Here is a 21,476-nt window from a genome sequence, read left to right on the forward strand (position 1 = left end):
ACTTAAGCACCCATTTTGCTGTAAGCATGTACTGGAGTTCTCTTGAAAACAGTGGATATTAAGGTCTTGCTCAAGTGCTTTATTAGATCATAACCAAAATCTTTATCCTTGACTATTTGTTCAGGGACAGCGTGTTCCTTGCACCTGCCTCACTTCCTAGAACTTGTGTTAATATGTGCAAGCCAGGTTTGCTCCTTGGCAGTCACTTCATTTGGAGTACTTCTAGAAAACAAGTCAAAAGAAAAAGGAACTGGACCAGATGAGATCTTGTGAGTCTTTAGATTCTTGGGTGACCACGTCGGCTCAGCTGGAAACAAGGCTGATTTATAGGGTGGGGAAATGTCCCACAGTCCTGACTACATGAGAAGTGACCACTGTGAGATGTCCTTCCTGCCCTGCAGCACAACAAAGGCTCCTGGGATTGTGGCAGAACAGGTCTTGGTGTAAAATACAATGTGTGCTGTTCTTTAACCAGTTTGCAGTCAACCTGCTTCAGGGCGAGAGAGTTTATTGCATGATCCAGCATCATAGGGATAACCTGATATAGCTGTCTCCTTGGGAGCTAGTGCCATAGTGTCCCACCTCCAAATTTCAGACACCTACAGGGGCAGACCACAGTGGTTTATCTCAACCAAAATGAGCAAGGGTTGGAGCAGTATTGGAGACTTATGGAAAACCTGAATTGAGGCGTGTTCACTTCCTGACAGCATTCTTAAACTTACTCTTTTTCTCATTTGAATTATCTGTCTAAACCAAGTCAATAAGCATGCAGATGTTCCGAGGAAAAGTCTTTCATGTAGGTAACAGTAGATTATTTTTTTTAAGAGGGCAGTCTGCCAAAGTGTCCAATATAAGCTATTGTACACAACAGTTTTTCTGCGCAGAGCTGAGTTGACAGCTTTCCTCCTGGGATAACCACAATCTTCATTCTTCTGGGACAAAATTGCTTCTGACAGTATAAAACCAAGGGCATCTTTGATGTAAAATCTGACTCAAACACATGAATGGTGAGACTACAGAGACATCCCATTCAAGAGAAAATGTTAGTAGTGGAAGTGATCAGAGGTGCCAGCTGAATTAATCAGACTAGTAAAATGTGAGGAAGTATCAGTCCATAAAGCTGCCTAATAAATCTGAGTGCACAACATTTGAAGTGTCTTTGGACACTAAGCTGGGTGTCAGTGGGAATTGGGAGCTTTGTATATGTAGTCCTGTCCTGTTGGTATTATGCATGATGCGCTGCATTAAATGTTTTGAATGTGCATTTTTTCAGAAAGCCCATCTGAGTCTCCAGTGCTCATTGATGCAATATAATACCCAGTGGCATGTTGCTTGTTGTTCTCCCTCTCTTTCTTCCTTCTCATTCGGGATGAGGACCCTGAGAGGTACTGTCTTGAGTTGTGAAGATAAACCTGGTGGGGTTGGTTCTGTTCTGTTAGCCTACCGCATAGAAGGCAGAGGGATGATGGGTACCACATGTCCCTATATATTGTCCCCTTTGAGTTTGTAAAGGTAATCGGGAATTTCTCTAGGGAAGGACCCAGAGTATCAAGATAAGTATCAACCACCAAATGTTTTCAGGGATAAAAGTAACAAAGGCTGCCATGTTTTTCTTAAAAAAAAAAAAGTGGAAGAACCATTGGGTTGCTCTGTTGCCAGGCAGTGTGTGAGGGTGATGAAACCATTATTATAACTGTTCAGTAAGGTTCTCCCTGCTATATCCTTGCACAGGGAAGGCTGCATTCCTGGAAAGCAGATCCTGCACAGGAGATTTTCTAGGTGGTTCCTTCAACTCCATCCACAGACCCATAGCTACGTGGCACTGCTCAGCCTGCTGCACCACAAATTTGGTATGATGTACATTCCGTGCAAGTCACAAGAGCTAAAGTCTGTTGTGATAGTGATTTAGATGAAGTTTCACTCTGGGTATCACACATGGTCCAAACGGTAGTGTTCACCACTGTTAGTGTCTTTACACTGGCTTATTTCTGCATTAATCTGTGTTCCTCCTTTTATTGTGTTGACATGCTGTTAGTCTGGCATGACATGGTGGCCAAATTCTGCCCACTTAATCATAGAATCATCTAGGTTGGAAAACTACCTTTAACATCATCAAGTCCAACCCTTAACCCTGCCAAGTCCACCACTAATCCATGTCCTGAAGTGCCACATCTGCATCTCTTTTAAATACTTCCAGGGATGGTGGCTTCACCACTTCCCTGGACTGCCTGTGCCAATGCTTGACAATCCTTTTGGTGAAGTTTTTTCCTCGTTTCCACTCTTAACCTCTGCTGCCATGACTTGAGGCCATTTCCTATTGTCCTGTGTCTTCTGATGTGGAAGAAACCGACACCCACCTCACTGCAGGCTTTTTTTCAGGTAGTTGTAGAGACTGGTAAGGTCTCCCACTCAGTCTCCTTTTCTCTAACCTGAAAATCTCCAGTTGTTCCCCACAAGACTTGCTCCAGACCCTTCACCAGCTTCGTTACCTTTCTTTGCATGCACTTCAGCCACCTCAGTGTTTCTTGTAGTGAGAGGCACAACTGAACCCAGAATTAAAGTTGCAGCTTCATCAGGGAGGGCCAAATCCAAGGGGATAATCACTTGCCTGGAGCTGCTGGCGCGTTACTTCTGATGCGAGCCAGTGTGGCGATGCACTGTGGCGGTGCCTTGTCATCACTGGTGCCACTTCAAGGAGAAATCATTTCCACACACCTGGTGATCCCAGTGCAGAGTGTAAAGCTTAATGAAGAAGCCTAAAATAGTGTAGGTCATGGTGCAGAATGCCTTTCTCTCCATGCAGATGCTGTGAATGCGAGGACTGGGTTTGTGCGAGCTTGGTTTCTGCAGAGCTCAGCGGGTTGTTGGATAAATGAAGGTGCAGTTAAACAAGATATGAATTGTGGCATGTAGCCCAGGAGTATTAGTGCTGCAAATAACCCTGGTGAGCCTGGATTTGAGCAGCGTCTGCTCTCGGGGGCTTGGAGACGGCAGGTGGCAGCAGCATCCCGCAGCCCCTGCCTCTCCTTCTTGGCTTGTACGGACTGTCATCCACCTTCCCTGCACTTCATTTTCCCAGCAACGAAACTCAAGGAACAGCTTTGCAATGTGGGTTGCGCCTATATATCTAAAATAAGGAACGCTAGGTCTTTTCTTCCTGCTCACCTTGCAGCAGAAAGGAAATATTTAACAGTCTACAAGCTCCTAGAAAGCATTTCAGGTGCTTTTCCATGTTGCTTTGTTTTCACATTCGCTTTTCTTTGTGCTATTCTGCATTTGGCCATGGTTTGGTTTTTTTTTAGTATCCCTGATGGACTCCCCCCTAGAAGGTGAGTGGAGATGGAGGAAAAGGCAGACAGGGAAAAGCCTGCAGAAGTCACACAAACTGCTGGGGCACAGTTTTCCCTGTTCCCATCAATATTTCTGCAGCCTACTGATTTCTCTAAGAAATGGCTGCTCCTCAGGCTTGTTCAGTGCCTTCTTGTTCACTTCTTCAGTCTGCAGGAGCATAGTAAAGGTTCCCTGTTCTCTCTTCTCCCAGCACGTACAAAGCAGCCCCTGTCTCTGTGGTTCAGCACAGCGTTTAAGCACGCAAGTAATTTTATCCCTATTCAGCAAAACACTTAAGAACATGCTTACCTTTAATTATGTACTTAAACCAAAGACTTGTGAACTTGTGTAATGGTCTTATTCTGGTCTCATGCTGGACAGCACAGGACTTAACGAGATGCTTAAAGTTAAATAAGTACTCAATGATTTCCTGGATCAGGACCTAAATAGGAGATTGCCCCACCTGATATTTAAAATTAGATTATGTTTAATTTTGAAGTCAGGCATTTCCTTGAAGTCACATCAATTTGCCATAAATAGTTCTTGGAGGTAATGCCCTTGGGGTCTAATCCAAGCCCCTTTGATCAGACTCTTATTGACGTCAGTGGATTTACATCAAGTCCTTGGTCCCTGTAGAGAAGAGGGAAGGAAGGAAGAAGGGAGCTGAGATCACGCCCTGTTGCCTGACCCTCTGAGTGACACTGGTGGGAACCGGCAATGAAGGCCATCATCCTCTTCGCCCACACATGGGAGAAGATTGCAAGAGTCCATCAGGGTAGGAGGAGCGGCAGTATTTATGCCCTGTAGAAGCCAAGTTACCCCAAAATTATGCACTTCACTCATCTCCTCTTTCACCTCCACATCCCAAATAAAGTTATGGGACACAGAAGTTCAGTTAAAAGACATACATTTCATTTGTGCAGACAAAATGTGCTCATCAGCTGTGCATTGCATTTGCTTTTAGGACTAGGCAGTACTGACTTTAAATCCCTCAAGCTTTAAAACAGGATGGTGACTTCTGTGTCAGAAGTCTGGAGCACAGAGTGCTGCCTGTATAATAGGAGCCTGTAGCTGTGGTTCTCCAGCTCAAACACAGCTTTTGAGGAGCTTTTAACTCTTTCTTTAAAGAGGTGTAATGGATAAATCAACAAATAAACTCAATTAGTAAGTAGTCATAAATTTGTACAGATTTATGTGCCTCTAGATAGTAATATATCCACTCACTTCATGAAAAAAAAGGAAAAAAATTATGAGTTTGTTTTGGTTTTAAGTGTGTGAATTGGGGTACTGGAACCATCTTAAAACACACCAAGTAAAGCTAAGTGAGGAATTCACACGTAATCGTACTCTCAAATGTTAGCATTTTTTTCTTCATGTGAAACATCTATCATCAGAAAGGGGAAACAATCTTATTTAATTTGCATTTCAGGTTACTGAGGAATTCCTTAGTTTGTTGCAGTAAGCCTGTGAAGTGCTTTGCTTAGCTACAGAAGTCGGAGGCAGATTGTATAATTCCCATTTCCTGATTATGACATATGTAAGTGAAGTGGCGAAACTTGGATAGTTCAGTTTACAATTTGAGACAGTTTATAGGGCTGTTCCCAAAATTAGAGCTGTGAAAGGAGGATGTCTGCTAAGACCAGCCTATTCTCATCTCTTGTCCTAATATTATCCTAAGGCATCTCTTCACTTACATCTCCAGTTTGTCATATAATGAGGTTGAAACATAGCTATATATTATTAATGTGAATGTTTACAGTATGTTTATGTTCATTTTGCAGACTTAGAGAGGAGCAATCCCTGGATAACTTCTAACAGGTCCAGCATACTGTCATTTGTCAGTCAGCCACACAATGCCCTTTTTTCTTTCAATTTTCCCTGTAGTCTATTCCTTAGCTCTTCCTCTCTTTTTGAAGGACGCTTTCTTTCCTTTCTTCTCTCTACAGAGTTTTTCTTGTTCTACTATCTCTTTTTTCTTCCTCCTGTCTTCATATTTCTTTGTCTTTCCTTGGGTCTTTCTGACCACCTTCAGCATCACCTCCCTCATGCCTTTGGCTACACCTTGCTTTGTAAGAAGAAATACATTCTGTTCTTCTCCCACAGTCTCCAAATGCCATTTGCAACCCCCTGTTGCCCTGAGCTGCTACCCATTACGTATCGGGCACCAAAAGATCAAATCTGAGCATCACCCATGCCCTGAGCCTGGTAGAGGTGGCAGTCCCAAAAGTGATTTTCCCCTCCTTTTCTTTAACTACCACCAGCAAGACAGAAGCAGCTACTTTCTCTGCAGCTTTTTCCCCGTGGCTGCTTGAAAGGCTGCCTTTCACTTTGCTTCTGCCAAAGTAAGCATCGGTTCCATTGCTGATGGTTATCCCAGCTGTGGAGAGCTCAGTCTGCTTTGCTCTTAGCATCACAACCTCTCCATTTCTCCAGCTGCTTTGTACCTTTGTTAGTCTGCAGGAAACTAAAAACTTAGAAGACAAAGACCCCTCACAGTGCAAGCAAAATAACTTTGTACCTTTAAAAGATGTCCGTTTTGTGGTTGAAAATACTTGATTTTCTGAGTTGATAATTACCTCGTCAGTCGGAGTATTTTAATTAGCAGAGCATCCGTTGTCGGATACTCATAGAAAATGTATGCTAGGGCAGGATCTGCACACTCAACCCAAAACCTACTCTCAAACTTTGGATGTTGTTTGGAGATATCATACCACAGTTTTTCATTGTGAGTCTCAAATATTACATCTCTGCCTTTTTGCAAAGTCTGAAATGGGGCTGGCAGCACACAGGGTGACGCATGAGAAGAGAAGGCTGAGCCGGAAGCTCATATCCAAACAACCCACCCCTTTGAAAATGCTCAATGTGGGATCTGGATCCAAATGTCATGTCTCGGGCCCATCTCAATAAGGAATAAGAGAGAAATTAAACACCCTGTTTCTTTGGCTGATATAATATTTTCTAATCATAACAAAAAGACAGCAATGAGCCAAACTACATCTTGGCTGCTCTTTATCCCTGTAAGTAGTACAGAAAGACCAAAATCAGATGGGATAAACAAATTTGAGGCTCTAAGGCAAGAACAAATGCCACCTGCCAAGAGGGGGAAGACCTTTGCAGCTGTTGGCTGCATGACACTTACCATGGAGCTGCACCACCTCTATGAGGGGAAAGGGTCCTGCTCCTTGGTACCCCATGCTTAATTATCAGCCAGAGCCACATTTAGGGCTCTAAGCAGCCCCTTTGTTTTCTTAACTTTTCCCCCCGTAGTTTATTTATATTCCACTTTGCAATTAAGCCTGTAGTAAATTGTGTAGGAAGGTGTGATTAGGGGTATAGTATAGGATAGCCTTTCCTGAAATGCTTTTCTATTAGCCCTTCGCAAACAGATTAAATATAGTTTGCAGAGGCTCACCAGTCTGATGTTCAAGCGTAGGAACTTGGCAGCCCTGAAAGTGCAGGATGCTGGTCCCTTGTGTGCACTAGAAGTTCAAGATATAGGCCAGCAGTTCCAGAGTCTGCAGAAAGATGGGGGGAACCCCAAAAAAGGTGTTATTTAAAATCTGCCACGTTGCTTGTTTGTACTTTAGACCTTACTGTGCATTTCAGTTTGGGGCTCCAAAGCTTGCTAGAAAACATAGACTAAACACTTCCAGGTGGGTGCATCCTACAGCATGGACTTATTATCCCATGCCTGTGAAGCAGAGCAAGGTGGTTCTGCTCTACTTAGGCTCCATTTTTTTTGCAAATGTTGCTTTATGAGGCACTTGGGGTACAACAGTGGGAGGGATGCTGAAAGGTGGCTGTAAAGTCACCTGAGCAAGTGATTGCAATGATAGCAGGTGCCTCCTGTTTAGGGACAGGCAACAGGGCGAGTCCCAACACTGGTAGACAGTGGCATGGCCTCTAGGAAGAGAGATGTTGTTCTGGGTGTTTGAGAGTCAGCCCTGGCTCCTATTTAGCTTCCTGCTGTGGCTCTGCTGGTGCTGCTCCCCTTTTCAGTGCTGGCACCTTCCCTCCCCTCCGCTTCATTCCACTCCTGGGTTTTTGCATTGTGGCTCCTGTGCTGTGTATAGAAGAAGGTTCTGTTTCTTGTTCTTTTGCAATACTAGTAGCACTTGATTTAAATTTAATTTTCTTCTTCCCAACAAGAAATTTTTTGGCAGTGCCTTCTTTGCCCTTCAGCTGTTCTAAATGTTTATTTCTCATTTTGCACATGTTTGACAAAGACAGCACTTACACAATTCCTCTCTGAATAATTCTCTTTCTCCCTAGAGCCAATGAAGTAGAGAGATTATAAAATGAGACATTGCACTTCTGTGTTAAGCATTTAGGTTGCCCATCTTGTTTCTCTGCTCTAGAAGACAGTCCTGGGATATGGAACCTTGAGAGAAGGTTCAGTAACGCAGATAGCTGCCAGCTCCTTAAAAATGCTGGGTTTGCACGCTGCTATTTCCTGTCACATTAACTTGGCTTTGGACAGAATCTTGAAGAATCACATGAACTGTCAGTTTATAGCCTGCACTTACCTTTTTTCTTGTTTTCTTACACCTCGAGACATAATTAAGAAGCATATGCCCATGCAAACCAGCACAGGCTGAAATAGCACTGTGTGGGGTGCTGCTGAGCAGTCATACTTTGCAGAGTGCACAGTGATCTACCGGTGACAAAGTGTCTCAAGACTTTGCTGCTTTTAGAGAGACAACTACTCTTTATATGTGTATAGATTCCTCCAAGAAAACCTAAGTATTCCAGTTAATTACCTTATCCAAACAAGTCACTGGTGACTAAATAACCAAATATTTTCTTTATATTCCATATTACTTATATTTCTTCCACTGATTACTCAAAGAAATAGGCCTGCAGCAAACATCGTGGTACAGGAAAAAAGGGTTTTAGCAGAGAAAATGTTTGAGATTACTTTACCCTAAATACTAAAGACTTGTTCCAAGTTTAATCTAAGATTAAAGCTGCTCTAGAAAGAGAAAATTGTGGAATCATAGAATGGTTTAGGTTGGAAGGAATCTTTACAGGTCATATAGTTCAACCCCTCTGTAATGCACAGGGACATCTTAAACTGAATCAGATTGCTCAGAGGCCCATCCAGACTGACCTTGATTGTTTCCAGGGATGGGGGCATCTGCCACCTCTTGGGGCAATTCATTCCAGCAGGTTATTTTAATATTTTAAATTTCTTAATTTGTTAGACATTATACCAATGAAGTATTGGAAGAATAGGGCCATCTTTCCCTCCCATACCTCCTGTCTGCCCCCTCACACTTCACATTGACCCTGTAAGTCCATCTGGAATCCAGTGTTACAGCAATCACAGCAATTCGTCGCAACGCTTTTCAGGGGTTTTAAATGCAAGCTGAGAAGAGGGCTGCTTTCTTTTCCACTGCCAACTTTATAAACTGTAAGGAGAGTCATTGTATAAGTTATGCATCTCACTAATAGTAGATGGACTACTGGGTTGATGTCTACGGAATAGATTTAATGCACTGAAATTCTTTGTAAATTTAGCAAAAAGCTGTTCTGGTTTGGAATTCCAGCCTGAGCAGTAACTCACATTACAATAAACAACTACTTTTCTTTTTTTCTCTTTTTTTTTTCCTTGTCCACAATTTCAGTTAGATGCACCCACTGTTTGACTGTTTTAATTTCTTTGGAGTGTAAATCTTTTTGCCAGTCATAAGTGCTTGAATTCTGTAGCTGCCATGTTTGTCACATTACAAATATGGGCTGAAATCCTGACTTTGGCAAAACTCCCCTGCATTTTGCTAGACCCAGGTTTCCCCCCATGGAATACTTCTGTTCTTCCGCCATCTATCTAACTAATTGCTATAATGAGATTTGCAAAGGGCAAGCATAAAAGTCAATTGTGAAGTCCAAAGTGAGCTGTTACCTGAAATTCACTTTCCATGAAGGAAGAATGGAGAAGGCTGAGGTGCTGAAAAGTACTGGGAAAATGAACACAAAAGGCCTGCAAACATCATTAAGTCCAAACTCAGTTTGGAGTTCAAATTACCTTGCAAAGAAGGACTTTCAATATTATTTCAGCCCTGTACATTTCATACTGCAAAACTGTCCTTAAGGGCAGGGGAAGGGAAAGTTAGGGGTGATGAGACAGAGTTTAACAGACACTCTGTGCACCTTGAGAAAATGAGCTATGTGTGCTTCCCTCCCCACACCACACCTCAAAGCAATTTGCCACCGGATAGAGATGAGTGGAACCCCAATGAGCCCTCCTTGTGGCTGTGGTCCCCCATACCCTGCACCCATGGGTGCTGCACACCCTACTTGGTTCCTGGCATGATATCTGTAGCCGCAAGAAGTTCAGCAGTGATGAATTTGGCAAACTCAAATCCACCCACTTGTTTTTCATGACAGATATTCAAGATGTCATCTGCTTCTCTTGCTTCAAAATGCTTTGACATTAAATGATTGACTTGGTCACATCTTAGCCAAGACTTTCCTCTAAGACTTTTCTTACGCTGAAATTCAGTGTCCACTTTTATCTTAAGGTTGAGTGTGTGGAGACCTTCAGCGGAGCAGCTGTGTTCCATAGTAGAGGCTCTAAGCCTGGCATAAATTTCCATTTTAATGATGCAATCTTTTATTAGGATATTTATCAACTCCAGAACAAAAGTATTTATCCTGCACTAAACATCTGTAGCTCAAGCCTGTCTGGCAATTGTTGTCTTGGCCTTACCCCATCCTTCATTTTTGCAACATGAATGTTTGGCTCCAATGTAATGATTTCCTCTGTGAACCCTGAGCTGGCAGACAGGAAAAAAGGTTGTGCTCCTTGGCAGGCTCTGCAGGCATCTTCTTGAAGCCCTGCGTCATTCCTTGCTGCGTCACTGTAACACAAATCGCTGTCATTGATCTGTGGCAGTGCTTTGGGAGAGGAGTTTTTTGTTCTCTGTTCAGTTAAGATTCCTCCACTAGGTCAGAAATAGATACTCGGGTGACCAGCGCTAGATTGGACTAAAATCATCTGCTGAATCAACAGTTTGTTAGCAGCTTATGTTTGTGGTCTGGCTTTGCCAAGCAATAGTAGATCTGAGAACCTCAGCTAAAGGGGAAATCACTGAAACAGAAGGCTCAAATATACTTGTACAAAGCTAAGATGTTTTCCTCCAAGTCTGCGAGTCATAGAAATGGTCACAAGAAGAAAGATGATAACTTTTCTAGAAATTGCACTCCAAATTCTCCATTCTATAATAGTGAAGTAACATTTTCTTCCTAAATGAATCGGTGAGCTTGAAGCAATGCATGAAGGTGCTAGTTGAGCTTTGCTGGATATTGTAGCTCACTGCTCTGACATTTTACTTGTTCGTGTCACGTGCATCCCTGGTGACCAAGTGCCTTATGGACCAAACTGTGAAAATCCACGTGGATGTCTTCTGCTCCCTCCTCTTCTTTCTTGTGTCCGCAGGGAAGTATGATGAAAGTGTTTATTTGGAGCAGGACTGTTAACTGAACAAATACATTAAGAGGCAGGTGAAAAGTCAGAGGCTGATATTTCTAGAAAGTTCTAAAGGTTGAGAAGCTTTTCTGATGATAGATCTTGGGCAGCAAAATTCTTTAATTGGGAAAGGGATAGAATTGTCAAGATTTTAAAACCTGGTCGTTGGTACCGTGAGATTTGTTGGAAATGTTACCCTGTCTGTTTTCATTCTGCAACATAAATAAGGCCGCAGTGACTTCCTGTATTCCCAAATGTTCCACTAATATTAAATTTAGATAGGGATTTGGGATTCTTTCTTCTAAATCTATGCATGTGTTGTGAAGAATTGAATGAGGAAACACGTGGCATGGCTTTTGGGAGTATCATTTAAATGATGAAAATGATGAAGTTCTCGAATGACATGCTAAGGAGAGCAAGTAAAAAATGCTGCCACTTGGACCTCTTACAAATCAATTGGACAAACCATCTGAAACCACGTGGCTGGGAGCAATTCTACCCTGGCACACTCTGAGGCTGTGAAAGCACTGCATTGTCTATATATGCAAAATATTTCACGATGAAACAATATTCACTTTTATTCTTATCTAGACTTGGTTTTCTCTCTTCAATACCAATGCCCACTCCATTCCAGCAATCGTTATATCTACAGCTATGGAAAACTTGTTTCATAGTGCATCACAAATACCTGATCCTGTTAGGTATATGTATTATCTCAGTAGCCCTTTGAGAAGGGGTAGCATGTGTTCTTGTCTTAGAGATGTATAGTTAAGACACTGCGTATCAGATAGTTCTTGGAAAGTGTCTTTCTCCGTTAGTAGCAGTAGTGTTATATGTTCTGAATGTTTATGACATGGTGAAAGGAAATGTATTTACACAAACGCCCCAGGCTCGTGTGCAGCTCCTCTGGTTTACAAATTCTGCAATGATCCTGTTCTTTCGAGATGTATGAATACTGAGAGGAGCTGGTCTGATATCATCCCATTGGCCCAGTACAATGCTTGCAGAAATCCATGAAGAAAACAGACTTCCTGCAGGCAAAAGCAGAGCTGCCATCTAATGCCAGTGAGAACTTCATCACGTCCCTAAGGTGGTGGCCACGTTACCTCTGAAGCACCCCGTTGGTGCCCTCTAGGCCCATGGCTGTCTCCTGGTGAGAAATATCAGACCCTGCCTTGCTGCTAGGGAGCCTGGGGATGGCAGCGAAGACATGGACAGGGGACCATGGGGACAAGCTCATGGTCTTGCTTCCTCCTTTGGCTGTTGGGTTTGTCCCACTCAGCCAAGTGGGCTTTCCTTTGATAGTGAGAATGTCATGCTGTGAGTTGGACCAGCAGCAAACATTACTACTAGTTCAAACTCCATGGAACTTTTTCATCTTAAAGAGCATACCCTGGGCGCGCATTTGACTGTGCATGTCCAAAATGTGAGATATACAACACACAACAGAGCGTGGAGGCAGGAGGGTCTACAAAAACAGGAAGACAAAACATTCTATTAGGCCAAAGAAAATTATTAATTCGTCACAAAACTAAGCCTTTTATGTTCCTCTCCACTCTGTTTTTAATTTTGTCTTTGCTTGCTTTCTCTGTATAAAATTTAAATAACATTCATAATGACAGGTCCAAAATGGTGAAATTAAAAAAAACTTTGCTTTGAAATTCCTCAGGTTGCGTCTTACTTGAAAAAAAGTAATGGGCTTGACGTTGAGTTGCACAAAACATTTTTTGTCACCAAAAGTTCTACACAAAAACAATTAACCATCTACGTGCAGCAGTATTTTATTCCAGAAATAAATTTCTGGAAGCAGATAATGTATTTGAGTAAGTATTTGCTATTGAAAAATGATTGCTTAAGTGAATTCAGATTTTTCAGTCAGAAAAGCTTACAGTGTTGAAGTACAGGATTTGTGAAGACAATTTTCACAATTTTCTTTTGGCAACATCTTACAGCTGTTTGTGGTAAACTGGTCTAAAATCATTGCTTGTTATAAGTTTGATAAAGTTAATTTGCAGATTGTTTTCTTTACATTTGAAAGCTAGCAGACACAGATATGTCCTTTACTTTTACATGGATTCTGGCCTCATAAGTTTTGATAACATTATGTTATGGTTTTCATTTTCTTTTTTTCTGACTGAGGAGGTTTTGCACAAGCCGTTCCCCTTCTGTATAGGCATAGCAGGTGCAACATGGTTATTCGATTGAAATTCTAGTATATATATATATTTTTAATTTTCTAATTCTCCATCATTCTCTTTCCACTGCCTCATGTAGCTCTGTAATTGATTTTCCTCTCAGCTCTGTGGCTGCCTTCAGCTTCTAGTAGTGGTATTTGTTCTCTTGCACACAGCTATCAACTGTATTAAATACAGCACCTTCATGTCAACTTATCTGGTTGTACTTGTTGGAACAGCTCTATGGCATTTATTCAAGGGTGTAAGGAATTACTTTTGCGCAATCTTGGCTTGGCAAAGAGTAAACCAGGAAAGTATGCCCAGATGAGAATGAGTCTGTCAGACTCATTTTCTTCTTGCTTTTAAAGCTGAATTTGTTTTGTCAGCTTCTCAAGGAAGTGGAACATACAGATGTTTGATACTTAGCTGGAAACTGAACCTCATTTACATTCCTGAGGTAAAAAATAATATCAAATTCTGCTTCACTACTTGCCATTCTCGGCATCTTCTCTTGACCAAACCCAGAGTCCAGACAGGGAATCAGGTACCCCATTATCCTGATAAAGCTATCTAAGACTGGATTTAAAGGTTATAGGAAAAGCCTGGATATGTAATTGAAATAAAATATTCCAGCTCTGTAAGAAACCAACCTTTATGATATCTGAGAATAAATGACTCCGGGATGGAAAAATACTTTTCCTCCACTGTGTGTTTGGTTTCACTGGCAGCACTGTTCCTTTCTGATACATCAGGAATGGTCCAATTTCTGCTGGTAGCACCCATGCTTAACTTTTCCCTGTGAGAGATGAAATCCATCCTGGGGCTGCCCTCATCCCTAACAACAGCTCAGGTTTTATGAAGGCCCTCTTATACGCCTCTGCTGGCCCCTTGCACCATGGTGATGTTAGCCGTATTGACTCAACAAAAAGATACACATTTTTTCCCTTCCCACCAGAGGTGGGCTCATTGAATCACATTGGAGACTTTCTTCCTGTCTCTCTCTCTCTCTCTGTCATCTTTCACCTTATCTCTTGTTTATATACATCTTTCCAGGGATTATTAGCTTTCTAGGACAAGGTTTAGTTACTTTTTTTCCCCTTCTTGTAGGACACCTCATGCGCTTCTGGGAGCTTTGCAAATAAATAGTCAAGGTCAATGCTACTGTGTGGCTGCCTTCATGTAGATAGCAGGGCTGAACTGGAGTCACTGTGTTCACAGGGGATGCTCCTTGAGAAGGCAGATGGTTCTCTGGGTCTCTGCTGGATCTCTGCAGACTTCTTTGGGTTGTATGTACAGCTGAGCTACAGCTATGTGCTACCCAAATAAAGCGGCCAGTATATCTTTGTTTAGCTATTTATAATCTCAGTCTGGCATCAATGTAGATTAGCAACTCAGTGTGATTCCTGGAGGTGGCAGAGCTTTTTAGGAACTAGTTTCCAAGCAGAAATGTTTGAGGGAGGTAGGAAAGTGAAAAAGATGACAATTCCTGCAGGAAGAAGATCTTGCTCAAAGTTGAGATCCTTCAAAGTGATAGCACAACATTCAGTCCCATTAATTCCTGCTCACAACCTTAAAATAAAACTTTTTTTTCTTTGTTTCCTACCCCAGGGCCCAAACTGCTAACTGAAACTTGTATAGTAAATCATATTAGGAAAAATATTCTGTTCCATATATACTTTTCTTTAATGACAAGATTAGGAACCAAATAGGAAAAAAAAAATATTCATATTTCCTGCCTCTTATCTGCAAAGGTCTTCACTAAGTTAAAATTACTAACATTTCCATATGGACTCCAGCTGCTGAATACATAACTGGAATAGGGCATAAATAGGCAGCAAGATCATTTTCTATAATGCAAACCATTAACATCCAAAATTGGTCATGGGATAAATCCTAGAAAGAAAAAAAAAAAAAAAGTAGCACAGGAAGCTTCAAAAAAACAGATTTAAGAAGCAGATTCTCCTAATATGTCTGCTAGTGATTTTCCAGATGGGTGATGCTGCAGGGGCTCTCCTTGAAATGGAGAGGGCTATCTGCTGCCATGCTTCCAAGCAGGAACTGCGGAGAACCCATCACATATAAAGAGAGAGGGGAAAGGTGAGAACTGGAGCATGCACCACTCTTAAAGACTTGTTCAGAGAGCTCAGCAGCTCGCAACACAATTCAGATCAAGTTAGGTTTTGTCATTAATGTTTTCTCATATCCTTTTGTGAAAGCTAACTGCCTTCCAGATTCTGAAGTTCCTGCCGTCAGAAGAGGACACCTAAGGAAATCCTAGCATTTTTAATGTGTAGCTTTTCACACTTAAAGCTCTAATTTCAATTAGGAGAATGTATGAGACATACTGGATTTATAAATATTTTATTTTAATCCCTTTTTCACTATAGAATCCTTATATTGCTATATTCTGTTACTGCAGATTTGGTGCTGAATGTTATAAAATATTTTGATTTAAAAGTCTGTCGTGATTCTTCTAAAGCTATGGTATCAGATGTATTATACTTTTTCAGCATAACTGCTATGTAACTTATAAAGCTACATAAATCAGATTTTCAATCTCAGCTTAGGCAAATGGAAAAAATACAGAAAGTAGATATTTCAAATTAGTTTAATCCTTTCCCAAATTTAATCGTGGCTGGCGTATTTTAGACAAGTTATTATTTAAACTTTTAGCTACCACACAGCGCTTGCCTATTTTTAGAATGAGAGAGACTGATTCCAGTTACCTATGTGGTAACTGATGCTTTAATTGTAACCACTACATAAAGCACTCAGGATCTGCAAATAGCAGCAAAGTTTGTTTGGAAGTAAGTGGGAAATGTAGTATTTGTCAGTGTTATGGGGTAGTCTTCGAATGATAAATGACTTCAGACAACAATGATTGCGCTGTAAAAGAGAATATATTTACTGTAGTGAGAGTGAGTTACATTTCCAAGATCAATATTTTCCTTTATACTCCGCACAGAACCTGAAGAAATCTTTGTGCACACCCTGCAATTTAAAATTTGACAGAAAGGTTGACAGAAAGAAATGCATTTCTGCTGCACGTTGGTTTTGCATGCCAGTTAATCTCTTTCATCAATACAAGGCATTACCTTGAGTGTCAGGCTTGTTTTAGACTTTTCAGTCTTCGGTTAAGTAAATCTTCACTGTTTGTTTTGGGTTTCGCTGGTTTTATTAGTTTAGTTGGTCACTAGTTTGGAGGCAAAAGTCAGTGGTTTTAGGGAAGAAGCTGACACACATGGTTAACAAAATGCCAAAAAAAAGATTGCTAACTACTAAAATGGCATACAGCTTTTTTTGACGGAAAAGATGTGTGCCTTGGTTTTAAAACACATTCTCCTGACAAATTTTTGATACAGAAGGAATAAACATTACTTCACAACTGGTAGATCCATGTCATGATTGTCTTTAAGAAATCGCTTCTTCAGTACCACCACGGAAGAGCGTTACAGAGGCTGAGCACGGCTGGGTGGAGGAAAGGTTGTGAGGGCCTTTGAGAGGCTGGGATGCTTATCCTTAAGGTGAGAGCCAGATTTATTGGCATCATATAGACAAACCTGACGAAGCCTTCACCACCAGCAGATCGAGAAGGGTAGCTCTTTTTTCTCCTGGAGCATGAAGGCTGCAGGCAGTATAATAGGCTGAATTGCTGAATTCTGCAGCATGCTGAGCAAGACCTTCCCTATTGAGTAATTAGGAGAACGTGCAAAGAATATGTTTTTCTCAGTGAGATTAAGGGGTCAGAGTCAAAGCGTGCATGGGACAGTGATCAGCCTGAGTCAGTCTTGCAAAACTGCATTGCAGTTGTGTCTTCACACTGGTGTTTTTATAACTCTCAGTGCAATCATGTTCCTCCTGGAGTGAAACCCCTCAAATTTAGGGCAGGTTTTGGTTGCAAAATAGTCACAGACCTGTTTCTGAGAAAGCTGCCTCCTTGTTTCCTCCCAGGCATGGTCTGTGCACTGTCAGCTCCAGCGCAATGACAGACCACAAAACCCACTTTGATGCCTGAAGAGAGATTGTCCCTGAGATACTCATTATCAGACTGATTCAGGGCACTGTGCACAACCTCCAGCTTCCAAAGTGACCAGCGTGGCATATACGACACTCTCATACGCGTGCATATATACCAAACTATTAGTTCTGGCTATTCAGCTGCTAATTATATGATTAGCAAAGGAAAACACATTAAATGAATCCCTTGTGTAAGCACATTGTTTTTCATGAAATTATACCAGCAATAATTAGGGCCCCCATTCATTTCTCCCAGCTTTCCTATCTGATTAGGGACAGAAAAGAAGTCCCCAGCCCAATTAAACATTCCAGCTGGGAAAAGCGTGAATTTAACAGGCCATTCTTTTCTTGAACTTGGCTGTCTTCTCCTTAATTATTTATAAACATACAAGTTACAGTAGTTTGTTTTGGAAGGTAAACAGAAATAAAACATTATGAAAAGTGATATAGCAGCAGAGACCACAACTATGTCTAACTCTCTCTGTGGATTCTCATTAATGTCAATATTTTCATTAGATAACTGGTGTTCTTAATGAAGCAGCCATTATTTTCTCTCTTGTTCTTCTTTGAATATGAGCTACCTCCTGCTGTTTGTGCATCTAGTCCAACACGGTGGATCGCTCATAGCATCTGAAATATCATCACATCGAGATGAGGAAACAAACATTTTCTCCCCATTACAAGCTGTGTTAGGAAAGGAATTCCAAACAGTGCTTGCTTGTGCTACCTGGAAATCAGCATTTTCATTAGCTTTGATTGATAGTGAAAAGTCCATCAAGATCCCACCCATCACATTTTGTAGGCAACGAGTTGCCCTTGTTGTAGACACCCTGAATCCAGCAAGGCTGGATGTGTAGGTCTGCATATAGAGTGCCAGGAAACTGCCCCCCACAGAGCTGTAAGCTTGGTGGGAATTTCCTTCTGGAGTCTCACTCAGCAGCACCGGCTTTGGTTGCTTTGAGGAGGGTGTATTGCCAGAATTTGCAGCACCTTGGAAACTTGCATTGAAATTGTCCGAGTGATTCCCCTCAGCTGCAGTGTGTTTGTGAGCATTAATTCAGTTGTTCCTTGTGTATTTTTTAAATAGTAGCACTAGTCTCGCTGGTGGCAATCTATCCACGGCCTTTGTATCTAAGGATTACAAGGCAGAAGTTTTCTTATAAACATAATACTTAAAAAAATCTATTCTGATGATTGGAAAAAAAATTATCTTTTCCTTTAAGCTGTAAACAGTTATAAACTCAGGAGTTCTAATATGAGTTCAATACACTGCTGATATTTCTAGGAATATGTAGACTGAAGTAATGTCCCAAAAATCCCATAAGACAGTCTAACTAAAAGGTCCTTGAGGAGGAAAATTGTCTAGGAAAACTTTTCATATGCAAAGCTTGAAATTCATCTGTGTAACTAATGAAAATAGCAGAGGAGCCTTATATTAACTGGGGCCCATACGATATGGATATATCCTATCATGTCTTGTCACTTCAGGAGGCAGTTGGGCAGATAGTTGGGTTGGTCAATTGATCAGTCATACGAGAATCTGGCAGACCCTACTCCGTGTCACCAAGTTTCAGCTGCTGCAGGCAGTGCTGTTGTGCATGTCCATCCTCGCGCTACTCTCACATATTCTCTGAGCACGTTTGATGGAGTTGTGCAGTCAACCCCACGTATCCACTTACCCTGTGGCATTTCTAACACGGTGGATGTTTGCCTTCATTCTCGATGTGTCTGAAATGCACTCATTTTATTTGCCAGAGGTGTGGACTTATTCAGCTCCTCAAAAAGCTCCTGACAGTCAATACAAATCCATTCCATTTCATATTTTAATTCTATTTAGCATTTCTGAGGCATTTTCTTTCCAAGCTTTAAGTTGCCTGCCCATGTGCCTCTGGGGGGGACATCCAGGTTTCATATCCATATGATCAGATGGAAATAACACTGGAGTTGAAGATTCTTAGTTTGGTCTATGAGTTGCTGATTTGGCCTTTAATATGTAGATTTTCAACAACTGAATCTTGTTTAAACTGGTAAACGCAGCTGCGCCCTGCCAATTTGTGACCTTATTTCCTTCTTGGATATTCCCATTGGCTTGCATGTTTCTGCCAAGCTATGTAAATTGACCTATAGGTATTCCCTTGCCCGCTAAAGTAATTCTTCAGCTGGGAGTTGCGGGGGCTCCATTAGATTGGCTTTAGAAAACTGATTATGAATCCCATCTGTTTGTGATTAAAAATAATTTGTTGTGATTATAAGGGGAAATGTTGTTACTTTTGTACCCTCTAGCTGCTGCCACGACGCAGTTAGTCTTCAAGATTTCGATCTGTCCAACACCTGAGTGTGCTCATAGCTCTCCTTCTCTGGTACCAGATAAATGTAAAATATATGCAGCAACCCTAGCTGCAATACCATCTTCCTTAATTTAGGCTAGTAGCATTAATAACATAGTAGTCAAAATTATTCCAGTTTACTTGCAAAGTTATTTGCTAATTTTTCTGATTTTTTTTCCCTCTAACTTAAAAAAAAAAAAGTTAGAGAAGCAAATAAAAAAGAAGGAAAGGGAAGGAAAATGTGTTTCCTATAGCCGGTTGTGATCTAGATGCAGTACTTTTACATCAGGCTGAATTTGTCATTTCTGAGTACCCGATACAAATGTTTTGGTGTCTTTTACCCGCAAAATGGCCTTTCACACATTACCAGTGGAAAAATACCAATCTGTAGACATGATTGTACCTATGATGGGACAGGTGCAATAGTAAACCAAAAAAAGACCAAATATCCAGAAAAAAATATTCACAAGCTCCAGAACTTCAGACTAAAAGCTCTTTTTTCAGTTGTTTCCCTCATCACCACAAAGTAAGTGGAGTTTGTTGAGTTTTAATATTTCATTAAGAAGTGGCTAGAGAAGGGACCTACTTGCCTTGAAGTGAGACTCTTTACTGACCTTTCCCACATGGTCAGCTTGTGCATGAGAGTTGGTTTCCTGGGCAAATTACCGATTTAGCAAGCGTAGCAACTCTATGGTGTTTCTAAAACACTGTGACCCGCACGTACTGCTGCAGGGGTGTTGCAAGGCTTGCACGTGGCAAGGGATTACACACCAAAAATGTCTATGTGAGTGTTTTCCTTTTATTTTCAAGTCATCAGCGTGTTGATCTGCACTAAGAGATTAATAAGAGCCTCAGGTTCATTATAATTTCATTATCTCGAGCCTTGTTTTATCCATTCTATTATATATCCTTCACAGAATACATAAAATATTTTTCTTACTCGTCATCTTAATACAAATTTTCCCGGGAAGTCTTATCACTTTTCTTGCTCTTTCTGGATATTTTCGGTTGCTACATAACTAAGATAAGACAATTCAAATCAACCTATCCATTCGAAATATTTTATGCCTAGAGAAATAGGTGTACGTATAGACATATATATTAGAAGGTGAGTTACGGATATTAAATATGATACATACTTTTGTATAAAAAAAAACCATCAAATAAGTCATGCATACATAATGCAGGCTGTGCTGTGTAGTGTTTTGAAAACAGTCTTCATACAACTGTTTACCCGTCAGCTGGTGTCCTTCCTGGGGAGCTGTAGGGCTCTGGGAGAAGGCTATTGCTCTGCATGGGAGCCCTGGTTCATCAGTGACAGTGACTCATTAAAGCCTGAGTGTGTGTATTATGTGGTTGTCAAGGTAACAAGATAATTCAAGTAATTACCTTTGCAAATTCTCATGTTGATATTCAGCACGTAAGCCTGTGTGTCATTGGGCAACCTGAGGCACGCATCCTGTAGCCGTCTTTTCTGGAAATGGAAAATGTGTTTTTGGTATTGGCAATGCATATTCTTGCAAGAGTGTTAAGGATTTTTTTCTTTTCTTTTTCACAGAGCGCAATGCTTTTTTTTCTCAAGTAAGTCAGATTTTGCTTTAGGTACCTCTCTGAGACTCATTGCAGATACAGCAGCTGCAGATCTGGTTCTCCCCTCGTATTTAAATAAACATTCCTGTCTCAACTGGCAAAGCCCCTGTCTCTGGTTTCCGCAGTACCTGCATAGGCAGGGCTGTTAATGCTGCTGTGCAAATGATGATACTATCAGCCAAATCTTCTCCAAGAGAAAATTCAGTAGAAAACCTTACCATTTCAATAAAAGCAAACATGCAGACACTTTGAAACTGTCCAAATTAGCAGTCAGTAACTGAGATTGCTCCTGCAAACTGCTGGGTCTCATCTCAGCCGATGACAGTCATGCACGGTTCTGCTCATGTATATTTGGTGAGGTTTGTTTTCCTGCTCAGCGGTCGGTCGGATGTCCCTGCGTGGCCCCACTGCCCTGCACTCCCTGGTCTCTTAGCAGCCCCAGGAGCCCTGCGGATGGCATGGGGAAGTTTTTGTTCTGTATTCAGTACATGTTGATGAATCCGTGCTGGGTATTTCACTGAAGCTAGGAGTATTCATTTCAATCATTACCTGAGGCAAATTTGAATGTAG

The sequence above is a fragment of the Cuculus canorus genome, chromosome 4 (assembly GCF_017976375.1).
Source record: "Cuculus canorus isolate bCucCan1 chromosome 4, bCucCan1.pri, whole genome shotgun sequence".
NCBI classification, from domain to species: domain Eukaryota; kingdom Metazoa; phylum Chordata; class Aves; order Cuculiformes; family Cuculidae; genus Cuculus; species Cuculus canorus.